Genomic DNA, 12674 nt, shown 5'->3' with positions numbered 1-12674 from the left:
GGGCAGAGGTAATGAGAGTAAGAACCTCACTTGGCGAGAGAGGGGAAAAGGAGGTTAGTGTGCGGGTGGAAGGAGGGTCTGGTGACCCAGCGGTGAGTAAAGGTGAGTCAGAAAAAGAAGAGCGAATATCATCAACCTTTTTTTCAAAGTGGTTAACAAAGTCACTTGACAGAAGTGAGAAGGGGGGAGGGGCTTTGGGAGGGTCCAAGAGGGTGGAGAAGATGGAAAATAGTTTTTTAGGATTGGAATAGGAAGATTGGATCTTATCTTGAAAGAAAGTGCTTTTTGCCTGAGAGATCGAAGCAGAGAAAGAGGAGAGGAGAGCCTGATAGGTTAGGAGGTCGTCGCGGTGTTTGGATTTCCACCGTTTCCGCTCTGCTGCTCGAAGGACGGTTCTATTAGCACGCAGTGCGTCATTTAGCCAGGGAGCAGGAGGGGACTGACGAGCCTGCCGAGATGTGAGAGGACAGAGAGAGTCCAGAGAGGATGAGAGAGAAGAGGAGAGTTTCTGCAGCAGAGTTTGGAGGCAGGAGTTGGAACGAGTCAGAGGAAGGGAGGGCTGAGAGCACCGATGAGGCAAAGGTAGAGGGGGAGAGGGAACGGAGGTTACGGCGGACAGGTGCAGGATGAGAAGAGATTAGTTTGTTATGTTTGGAAAGGGGTAGAAAGAATGAAATTAAGAAGTGATCAGATGTGTGGAGCGGGTTTACATAGAGGTTAGAAGTAGTGCAGTTCCTTGAGAATATGAGATCACGGACATTGCCAGCTTTATGAGTTGGTGGGGATGGAGACAGTGAGAAAGCAAAGGCGGTTAACAGAGATGTTAGTTCGTCTATCTTCCCCGTCTGGAGGTTGAAGTCTCCGAGAAGTACAGCGGGAGGGCCAGTTTCAGGGATGTGTGAGAGGAGATTATCTAATTCCTCCAAGAAGTCCCCCAAGGCGCCTGGTGGACGGTAGAGAACAACAATGGTTAATTGTATAGGATGGGTTACTGTGACGGCATGGAATTCAAAGGTGGAAGGAGTGCAGTTAGGTAGCTCGAAGAGGGAAAAGCTCCATTTGGGAGAGAGCAGGAGACCAGTGCCACCTCCTCTGCCAGTGGGTCTGGGTGTATGGGAGAAGGAATATGCTGTGGAGAGAGCTGCTGGGGTCGATGTGTTGAATGGAGTAATCCAGGTCTCAGTGAGAGCAAGGAAATCCAGGGTCTGCAGGGAGGCGTAGCCAGAGATGAAGTCAGCCTTAGGAACAGCTGACTGGCAGTTCCACAGGCCACCTGAAACTAGATGTTGGATCTCAGTGGAGCACGTGGGATTAGTGATGTTACGTATTGTGCCGAGGCTTCGGAGCATGTGTCGAGTAATCCCCGAAGCTTTTTGTGAAGCATGTATCGAGGCTTGTATCGTTTTGGGCCAGTGACGTCACCGATGACAAACGAAGCCTCGCTGCCTGTCGATACCACGTGACTGCTTCACGAAGCGATTCAGATCGGTTGAACCTTTGAACCACAACGCTCATAATACCCATGGATGTATAATAAGAACCATATTACCCCTCCTGTACCCGGGCCCGGTGACACAATGGAATCAAGAGAGCTCAGACCCTCACTCATATAGAGGTCGGAACATGTCATAAGTATAAATAGATACAAGCATAAATAAATGTAGGAATAAAAATATCAATAAATACAGGAATACATATCTTACAGTGTTTTCAAGGAGATTCAGCGTGTGTGCTGTGGCTCAGCTGTAAAGCAGTTGACTCATGACCGCAGGGTCCCTGGTTCAACGACTGAACAACACGTCTTTTATAAAAGCTACAGCTAAATGAGATAATGTAGTTAATAAATGTATTCTTTGATATGGTTTAGCCTTTCTCAGGCTACAACATGGTTAAGTTTACGAATATTATTAAGGAATACAAATCCCTCTTTGCAATGTTTACCAGCCTCCTTAGGCTTTTCAATCACAATCATTAAACTGGAATAAATACAATATTGTTAACATGAAAATATGATTTAATGTTCGTTGTTTAGAGTTATTCTAAGGCTTTACTCATTGGGAACTCGGTATGAGATAGAGCACACTGTTGAGATGTCCAATCTGCCTGTTTTACACACTTTGACCAACAGGGGGGGTTTGTGTTCAGATGAAGCCCATGATGAAGCCTCATGAGATGAACCCTTTTGCTAACCAATTGGCTGGAAACCTTCAAAGCTTCATAAGGCTTCATCTCGCCATCACTACGTGGGATAGACGAGAGCAGGCCGGTTATAGCGATTAGGAGATACACGGGGCCAGTGATAATTGCGAGAAGTCACATGAACAGGAATGGAGAAAATACACATGATTATAGCATGAGGGGCTAGAAAGCTAAAGAAAAGAAAATAAGACACCAGCGATACTTAGCTCAATCAGAGTAGGATTTGCCACCCTCGTGACTCCAATGTCTTTGTCAGTCTTACTCCAGCAGGACTCCAATGTCTGACGCTGACGCTCCAGGAAAGAGCTACCTAAAATGGACGCCTGATTGCTGAGTTCTCACAGCTAATCTAAGCTGATGGGCGACAGCTGAGAGGCCCTGCCTATTGTAATGCAGGCTTGAGTGCCTACTGAGACCTGTGTAACAGGTTCACGTGAGCAGATCTGAGATTTAAAATCTCTCAAAAGCGCCGTTTTAGCTACAATAACTACAGAACAATTATACAGAGTAGAATAAATGAAACCGAGAAGTCTAATTATACAAGAATATAACTTACAGTGGTTGCTGCGTCAATAGGTATTGTCGTCACCCGGTCTAGATGCACACAGATCAATGATCAATATGTAAATTTCAGTGAGGTCTCGGCCTAGTCTGATTATACCAGAGCTGATATTCTTATCACACACACATGCAAACATACACACAAATACACGACAGCCTCCAACCCAGTCTCATAAAAAAACGTGTAATAACTACGTTGGTCCACAACGTAGGATGTAGTATTTCTACAAAAACGCCTCTGAAATTGTAAGATCCCTACGTTTTTTTTCACCATTCATTCCAATGGCTGGCGTCTATGTCACGTGATCTTCACATTTCTCCCTGCAGAAAAAAAAATATATGCCCGAACTTCGTTTTATTCTCGGTGTAAAATGCCTATTTTAAAGTTAGTTTGGCCATTAAAATGCCATTTGATGTAATTTGATGCGAGAAATATGAGTTGTTATTTCCGATTATGTGTGCAGTGGATGTACATGATCTTTAGTTTGCTAGTTATTACGAAGATTACTTCAGGAAATTGTGTCGATACAACGTTTTCATTGTTACCAAGGTGGTTGCTAGTGCTGCTATCGATATTATTTCTGTTATGTTGTGTAACAGTTTAATGGTGTAATCTTTATTGCTACCCCCTTCCCCGTCAATGTATAGTGTTGGTCCACAGCGCAAACATATTAGTTTAACAAAATCCGCATCTAAAATTGTGGCATAGATATGTTATTTTCCCCTGTGCAATTCCAGTCTCACATCACATCGTTATAAACAAATACCGGAAACAGACCGAAAACACTTTATTCCGAGTGTGCTTGCTTTTCTCTTTGAAAGTCATCACATAACGGCATTGTAATACACGGTTCGGCTGCATTAAATATTACATATCTGCCGTAGTTCTCTTTATAGAGCCCTGATGAGAAGACTTCTAGACAAACATGAGGAACTGCCGCCAACACTGAAAACGTGACATGGATCATAAATATATTAGCCATTAAACAACATCTTACATTTCTTTTCACACAATACGTCTCCTTGCAGTATCAACACTAATTCGGCTGACTTTTATATTTGATCCAATTGGTAGATAGGCTGTATTGACACCATAAAGGTGCACAGCTGATATAAAGGGACACCTAGTGGTTAAAGCATCTTATTGAATTTCATTATTTTTATTATTAGATATTAATAGGATCCCTATAAAGTATATTCATTACTCGTTATTCTCTACTAATAGTTCATTAAAGACTGTATATAATGACTATTTTGCACATCCCTTTCAAGATTTTCTAAGGTTTATTGACATATCATATACACAAACGGTGTAGTTATGCAATGAATGAAAAACTTTGTGTATACCTCCAGCAATGTTAACTGTCACGGATGAGTGAAGGAAGCAGGACCCAAATGCAGATAACTCTTGAGAAACCCTTTATTTCAAGGATCAACAGAACACTCTCCAGTGAACTCCGTCACCAACAAACAATGACCCAACACTGAACACAGACAGAGACAAGACTAAATACAAGAAGGGGTAATCATGACAACGAGAAACAGCCGGGCAGGGGAGGAGAAACACAAGGACAACAGGTGAACACAATCGGGTAATCAGGGAGGGAAACAGACAGAAAGCAGACAGGCAGGAAACGGGGGTGAACACTTAACACAATAAGACAGGAAACCCAAAGACAAGAAAAACACCAACACAGACAAAACTACAAGCGTGACATAACATGTGCATTGTGACAGAACCCCCCCCCCCCTCAAGGGACGGATTCCAGACATCCCTAAAAAAAACAAAACAAAAAAGTCCAAAACCCCAAGCAGGGTGGGCGGAGGGGGTCCGGAGGACGGGTCTTGGGCTGACAGCCCAGGAACACAGCGGAGGACCAGGAAGGGGTCACGGGCGGACGGCCCGAGGAGCAAGGTACAGTCCAAAAAAAGGGGGATTCGGGCAGACTGCCCGGGGACAAGGCAGAGAACCAGGAAGGGGTCTCGGGCGGACGGCCCGGGGTCAAAACAGAGTCCAAGGTGGGGACCATGGAGGACCGAAGGCAGCGGTAGGAAGAGTCAGGGACCCAGGTCCGAGGGCGAAGGCAACGGCAGGAAGAGTCAGGGGGTCGGGCCCGAGGGCGAAGACCGCAGCTCTCAGGGGGCCGGGCACGAGGGCGAAGACCGCGGCTCTCAGGGGGCCGGGCTCGAGGGCGAAGATCGCGGCTCTCAGGGGGCCGGGCTCGAGGGCGAAGACCGCGGCTCTCAGGGGGCCGGGCTCGAGCCGGTGTCGACCGGACAAGATCAGGAGGCCGGGCAGGAAAGCGCTGATGGGCCAGTTCCGGAGATCGGGCAGGACCCGGTGTCGGCCGGACAGAAACCGGAGCCGGTCGGACAGGCTTCGGCAGGATCCCCCACGGAAAAGGACCAGGAGTTGGCAGGAACCCCGGCGAGACCGGTGATGGACATGGGGCTGGCAGGGCCCCCGGTAGAACCTCCAACGGCACGGGATATAGGGTTGGCAGGACCCCCGGCAGGGGAGTAGACGGCGGGACCTCCAACGACACAGGACACAGGGTTGGCAGGACCCCCGGCAGGGGAGTATTCTGCGGGACCTCCAACGGCACAGGACACAGGGTTGGCAGGACCCCCGGCAGGGGAGTAGACGGCGGGACCTCCAACGGCACAGGACACAGAGCTGGCAGGACCCCCGGCAGGGGAGTATTCTGCGGGACCTCCAACGGCACAGGACACAGGGTTGGCAGGACCCCCGGCAGGGGAGTAGACGGCGGGACCTCCAACGGCACAGGACACAGAGCTGGCAGGACCCCCGGCAGGGGAGTAGACGGCGGGACCTCCAACGGGACAGGACACAGGGTTGGCAGGACCCCCGGCAGGGGAGTAGACGGCGGGACCTCCAAAAGGCACAGGACACAGAGCTGGCAGGACCCCCGGCAGGGGAGTAGACGGCGGGACCTCCAACGGGACAGGAGAAAGGGTTGGCAGGACCCCCGGCAGAAGAGTATTCTGCGGGACCTCCAACGGGACAGGAGAAAGGGTTGGCAGGACCCCCGGCAGAAGAGTATTCTGCGGGACCTCCAACGGGACAGGAGAAAGGGTTGGCAGGACCCCCGGCAGGGGAGTAGACGGCGGGACCTCCAACGACACAGGACACAGGGTTGGCAGGACCCCCGGCAGGGGAGTAGACGGCGGGACCTCCAACGGCACAGGAGAAAGGGTTGGCAGGACCCCCGGCAGGGGAGTAGACGGCGGGACCTCCAACGACACAGGACACAGGGTTGGCAGGACCCCCGGCAGAAGAGTATTCTGCGGGACCTCCAACGGCACAGGACACCGGGTTGGCAGGACCCCCGGCAGGGGAGTAGACGGCGGGACCTCCAACTGGACAGGACACAGGGTTGGCAGGACCCCCGGCAGGGGAGTAGACGGCGGGACCTCCAAAAGGCACAGGACACAGAGCTGGCAGGACCCCCGGCAGGGGAGTAGACGGCGGGACCTCCAACGGGACAGGAGAAAGGGTTGGCAGGACCCCCGGCAGAAGAGTATTCTGCGGGACCTCCAACGGGACAGGAGAAAGGGTTGGCAAGACCCCCGGCAGGGGAGTAGACAGCGGGACCTCCAACGACACAGGACACAGGGTTGGCAGGACCCCCGGCAGGGGAGTAGACGGCGGGACCTCCAACGGCACAGGACACAGGTTTGGCAGGACCCCCGGCAGGGGAGTAGACGGCGGGACCTCCAACGATACAGGACACAGGTTTGGCAGGACCCCCGGCAGGGGAGTAGACGGCGGGACCTCCAACGATACAGGACACAGGGTTGGCAGGACCCCCGGCAGGGGAGTAGACGGCGGGACCTCCAACGGCACAGGACACAGGTTTGGCAGGACCCCCGGCAGGGGAGTAGACGGCGGGACCTCCAACGATACAGGACACAGGGTTGGCAGGACCCCCGGCAGAAGAGTATTCTGCGGGACCTCCAACGGCACAGGACACCGGGTTGGCAGGACCCCCGGCAGGGGAGTAGACGGCGGGACCTCCAACGACACTTGCGTAGGGGCTTGAATAGGGAATGGAGAGGGAACTCGAGCGGAGACTTGAGAGGGGACTCGAGAGGAGACTGGAGAGGGGACTCCAGAGGGGACTAGAGAAGGGAACACGAGAGGGGATCTAAAGAGGGGACTCGAGGAGGGACCAGAGGAGGGACCAGAGGAGGGACCAGAGGAGGGAACTCGAGAGGGGACTCGAGAGGGGACTCGAGAGGGGACTCGAGAGGGGACTCGAGATGGAAACAGAGAGGGAACTCGAGAAGGGACTACAGAGGGGACTAGAGGAGTAACTAGGGAAGGGAACTCGAGAGGGGAACTAGAGAGGGAACCCAAGGAGGGACTAGAGGGCCTAAAGGAGGGACTAAAGGAGGGAACTCGAGAGGGGACTCGAGGGGGAACTGGAGAGGGTACTTGAGATGGAAACAGAGAGGGGACTCGAACAGAGACTAAAGAGGGGACTAGAGGAGAGACTAGAGGAGGGACTAGATGAGTAACTAGAGAAGGGAACTCGAGAGGGAAACTAGAGAGGGGACTCGAGGAGGGACTAGAGAGGGAACTGGAGATGGAAACAGAGAGGGGACTCGAGAAGGGACTACAGAGGGGACTAGAGGAGAAACTAGAGGAGGGACTAGAGGAGTAACTAAAGAAGGGAACTCGAGAGGGGAACTAGAGAGGGGACTCGAGGAGGGACTAGAGGAGGGCCTAAAGGAGGGAACTGGAGAGGGGACTCGAGGGGGAACTGGAGAGGGAACTTGAGATGGAAACAGAGAGGGGACTCGAACAGAGACTAAAGAGGGAACTAGAGGAGGGACTAGAGGAGTAACTAGAGAAGGGAACTCGAGAGGGGAACTAGAGAGGGGAACTAGAGGAGGGACTAGAGGAGGGCCTAAAGGAGGGAACTGGAGAGGGGACTCGAGGGGGAACTGGAGAGGGAACTTGAGATGGAAACAGAGAGGGGACTCGAACAGAGACTAAAGAGGGAACTAGAGGAGGGACTAGAGGAGTAACTAGAGAAGGGAACTCGAGAGGGGAACTAGAGAGGGGACTCGAGGAGGGACTAGAGGAGGGCCTAAAGGAGGGAACTCGAGAGGGGACTCGAGGGGGAACTGGAGAGGGAACTTGAGATGGGACCGTGGCAGCCGGGACCAGATCCGGGTCTGAAACCAAGGCAGCTGGGGTCGGGACCATGGCTGCGGGGACCAGAACTGGGGCCGAAACCCTGGCTGCAGGGACCGGAATAGCAGCCAGAAACATGGCTGCTGAAGCCAGAATCCTGTCTATAAGCTCCAGCTTCGACGCCGGAAACACGGCCGTATAGGGCGCTCCCGGAGCCGGGACCATAGCCGCTGGGGCCGGCCCTGGAGCCGGAAACATGGCTGTATGATCCAGCTCTGGAGCCCGGATCATCACTGTGTGGGGCGGACTCGGAGCCGGAAACATGGCTGCGGGAGCCTGCACTGGGGCAGGAACCATGGCTGCTGGGGCCGAAACCGTGGCTGCTGGGGCCGAAACCGTGACTGCTGGAGCCGGGACTGGAACCGTGGCTGCTAGTCTGGACTTGCGACTCCCTCTCTTAGGAGCCTTTTGGAGGCTCCGTGGGCCTCCAAAAGCCAGAGTTCCAGAGAACGGCTCCTGGACAGGAGCAGGAACTGGGGAAGAAGCAGAGGTTGACTCCAGACGGAACACGCCGAGACGTATGGTGTCAGGTTGAGAATTGGGAGGTAGGGAACTAGCATGCCTGGAGCTAGCAGGCCGGGAAAGAGGTTTGACCTCAAAGCTGCACAAAAAGTCCTCCACCCACTCGGGGAGCAGCTCCCTCAACCAGGGCCTTGAGGTTACCTCCTGGCGTGCCGCAGAAATAACTGACTGCCTCTCTTCAGTACTGGAGGCATATCGAAAGTCATTCCTCAAGCATGTTAACTTGTACTTCACCGCGTACAAACTGTCTGCTGGGTCCATTCCTGGTTGGGTCATTCTGTCACGGATGAGTGAAGGAAGCAGGACCCAAATGCAGATAACTCTTGAGAAACCCTTTATTTCAAGGATAAATGACAAATACAGAACAGAACACTCTCCGGTGAACTCCGTCACCAACAAACAATGACCCAACACTGAACACAGACAGAGACAAGACTAAATACAAGAAGGGGTAATCATGACAACGAGAAACAGCCGGGCAGGGGAGGAGAAACACAAGGACAACAGGTGAACACAATCGGGTAATCAGGGAGGGAAACAGACAGAAAGCAGACAGGCAGGAAACGGGGGTGAACACTTAACACAATAAGACAGGAAACCCAAAGACAAGAAAAACACCAACACAGACAAAACTACAAGCGTGACATAACATGTGAATTGTGACAGTTAACTATGTTGAAGCACTTATTTTAACTGATATTATACATATGTATTATACTCTTATATAAGATGTATGTAAATAGTATAAGAAATGTGCAGAATACGACAGTTTAATGGTGGAGGTACACACATATTGATAGATGTCTTGTAATGCACTGTTGAGGAACCTGCGACCAAGGTTTTTCATCTCCGGCCTTGTCAGGTATTGAACAATCAATAAATAAAGAACACAGAATTATTAAATATAAAACACAGAATTTGTGTGATTATACTAAATGATTTACAAATAAACACCACTGCATATTTACAACTATACACATGCTGATGTAACGCAAATGTTTCCAACTTGGGATCAATAAAGTATATCTTATCTTAAGATGATCGATGGCTACTGCCATATTTGCAAAATGTGCCTCTGAACCTTGACAAGTGCATGTTTCAGGCTTATCAATTAATGTAATGTAATGTAATGTAATGTAATGTTATCAATTAACAACAGAGGTCACAAACATAAGACCAGCTGTTAAAATAAAGCTCTTCTGACCTTAGCTGGCATGTGGGTAATGCTGCCCATTATGGGCACAAGCAATTTTCACCCATTTATTAATTATATGTTTTAAATGTGAGTGTTTCCTGTCCCCTAAACCTCCAGGGATGTACACAGTTTAATACTGGCAACTTCTTATTATGGGAAATACGAAAACATCTTTTAAAACTACAACTCCTAGTAGAGACGTGCCATAGAACATGTTGCGAAACACAATAGCCAGCATGTGTAGTTCTGGGAACGGGGTGGGGGAGGGGGGTACGGGGTGGACCCGTTCAAATCCAGCTTTGGACAGTCTGCCGTGGTTCCATCCCATTTCAAGTGCTGTTCGACGCTCGGCACACTCTCCAATCACAGAGCTTGAGGACTATCACGGGGTTTGTCAAGCGAAGCGGAGAGAATACTTACTTCCGGGTGTAATATTCTGTAAAGCAAATGAGCTGCTCCGACCCTCGGTCCTGACGGACTCCAACTTGTGTTTATTAATCAAACAAATAAATAAACACAAGGATAATTATGTGTTATTGTTGAGTAAATGGAGAATTGCACAGGGGAAAATAACGTATCTATGCCACAATCTTAGATGCGGATTTTGTTAAACTAATATGTTTGCGCTGTGGACCAACACTATACATTGACGGGGAAGGGGGTTGCAATAAAGATAACACCATTAAACAGTTACACAACATAACAGAAATAATATCGATAGCAGCATCATAGCAACCACCTTGGTGACAATGAAAACGTTGTGGACACAATTTCCTGAAGTCATCTTCGTAATAACCATAGACTGTATATAGGTAATAACTAGCAAACTAAAGATCATGTGCATCCACTGCACACATAATCTGAAATAACAACTCATATTTCTCGCATCAAATGACATCAAAAGGCATTTTAATGGCCAAACTAACTTTAAAATAGACATTTTACACCGAGAATAAAACGAAGTTCGGGCCATGTTTTTTTTTTCTGCAGGGAGAAATGTGAAGATCACGTGACATAGACGCCAGCCATTGGAATGAATGGTGAAAAAAACGTAGGGATCTTACAATTTCAGAGGCGTTTTTGTAGAAATACTACATCCTACGTTGTGGACCAACGTAGTTATTACACGTTTTTTTATGAGACTGGGTTGCAGCCTCTCCTTGGACCAATGGTGCTCTAATGGGGACAGTGCGGGACCAGCAGCCAATCACAGCTGAAGATTTGCACCCCACCTCCTGTATGGAGTTCTCGTTTTCAGACATTGGTTGACCTGTTAAACTCTTTCTGTGCAAGTGAAGAAACCAATCAGAGAGCAAGGTGGGCAGTCAGAGAGAAAGGACAGGGATTGCAACATTAATAATTGTCCACGTTCAATTCGACAGGCAGCATTCAACTCTTTGTTTTCACTTAAAAAACTCTGTATGAGAAATATTGGTGATTTCAATGTTTCTATAACTACAACATTCCACCCTGTAAACAGACAAAATGTAGATAAATACTGAACACACAATAGAAATAGCTCTTAACACAGAAAGCCACCTGTAGCAAAAGAGTTTGTAAAACTCAGAAAATAACAGTGATGGCTATAAATCTCCAGTAATGTTGGTGACAGGCAGTGTGGATTATCTGCTCTTAATTGACATGTAAATCCTTATATAATACAATCTGCACACTCCACCGTCTCTTAACCGAGCGAAACAAGTTCAAGACTGGAAATATCCAAATGATCCTGCCTGCTGTGACTGACATCCAGATGAAACTGGTTGGTAAACAGACAGAAACAGTGCGTAGCTGCAGAGGCAAACTGCGTGTCCTTGAACCTGCGGAAAGACAAACAGGTGTTAACAGCCCCAGTCGCTGCCAGGGTTCATTTATCTCATCCTGTTCTGGCAAGTTTGAATCTGACTCACTCTAAAACCCAAAAACCCTGACCCCTGCTTTTAAATTGAAATGCAAAAGGGTCAATATGACACAGGTATCATGTAGCCAATCAGAGAGAAGGAGGAGACGCTGTCATGTAGGATTGGTTTGGGCATATCGTTTTTTTGTTTATAATATGTAACATGGAAGAGTCTTCATAATGTTAGTATTTAAATGAAAAATGCACAATGTGAGTTTGTCTGAATTAAGTGTTTAAATTAAGAGGATTTGAATGCTTCCTGATTTACACACTGGATGGCCATTGGGTGAGATACTTGTTAAACAATTTAATATAGATTTGATACAAAGTGCACACTCGTCAAGCAACACAACGGTCATTGGGCATTTATCATTTTATTCTTTAACTCCTGAGGCGCCCAGCGGTTCTGTCGACAAAGGTTCAGGAGGACTTGAACTTTAAACTTAATCTAGAGTGTGTCCGCAGTATATTTCATAGATTTAACTCTTTAAACTGACCTTTTGGCAGGAATGCTCTCCTTTTTTAATATGTTAAGAAATGACCTGATGTTCCCTCTTTTACCTAGCCTATAATAAGTTAAATGAATCGTCGCTGAATGATGCAGAGCAATCAGTAAACAAAAGTACACTAACTCTAGAATTTAAGTCATACATCATAGTATTTAGAAAATAAAGTGGTAAAAAAATATGTAGTATTGTATGCCAAAAGAAAATGTAAACACATTATACTGTATAAAAAGTCATGAAAACGTAATAGTATAGTATATAATGTTGTATAATATGTTAAAAACATGTAAATATAATAACATTGGCCTCTAAATTGTAGTGGAGTAAAAGTATATAGTAGCAAGGAAAAAATAAGAAAGATACAGTATATGAAGAAGTTTTAGACGTATGAAATGATTCAACACTGTAGTTGCAGGAAATGTGGAATAACTTATCTTGCTTGCATTGTTTTTCCTGCAGAATAACATATGCAGGAAAACTAAAGCACTTAAATGCCTCAAGTGACTTATAATCCCATGCCTAGCTTCATGTCAGCCTGATTCAGAAAACAGAAAAGCTACATTTTAA

Source organism: Pseudochaenichthys georgianus, chromosome 15 (assembly GCF_902827115.2).
Source record: "Pseudochaenichthys georgianus chromosome 15, fPseGeo1.2, whole genome shotgun sequence".
Taxonomy (NCBI): domain Eukaryota; kingdom Metazoa; phylum Chordata; class Actinopteri; order Perciformes; family Channichthyidae; genus Pseudochaenichthys; species Pseudochaenichthys georgianus.
Note: the sequence above shows the minus strand (reverse complement) of the source record.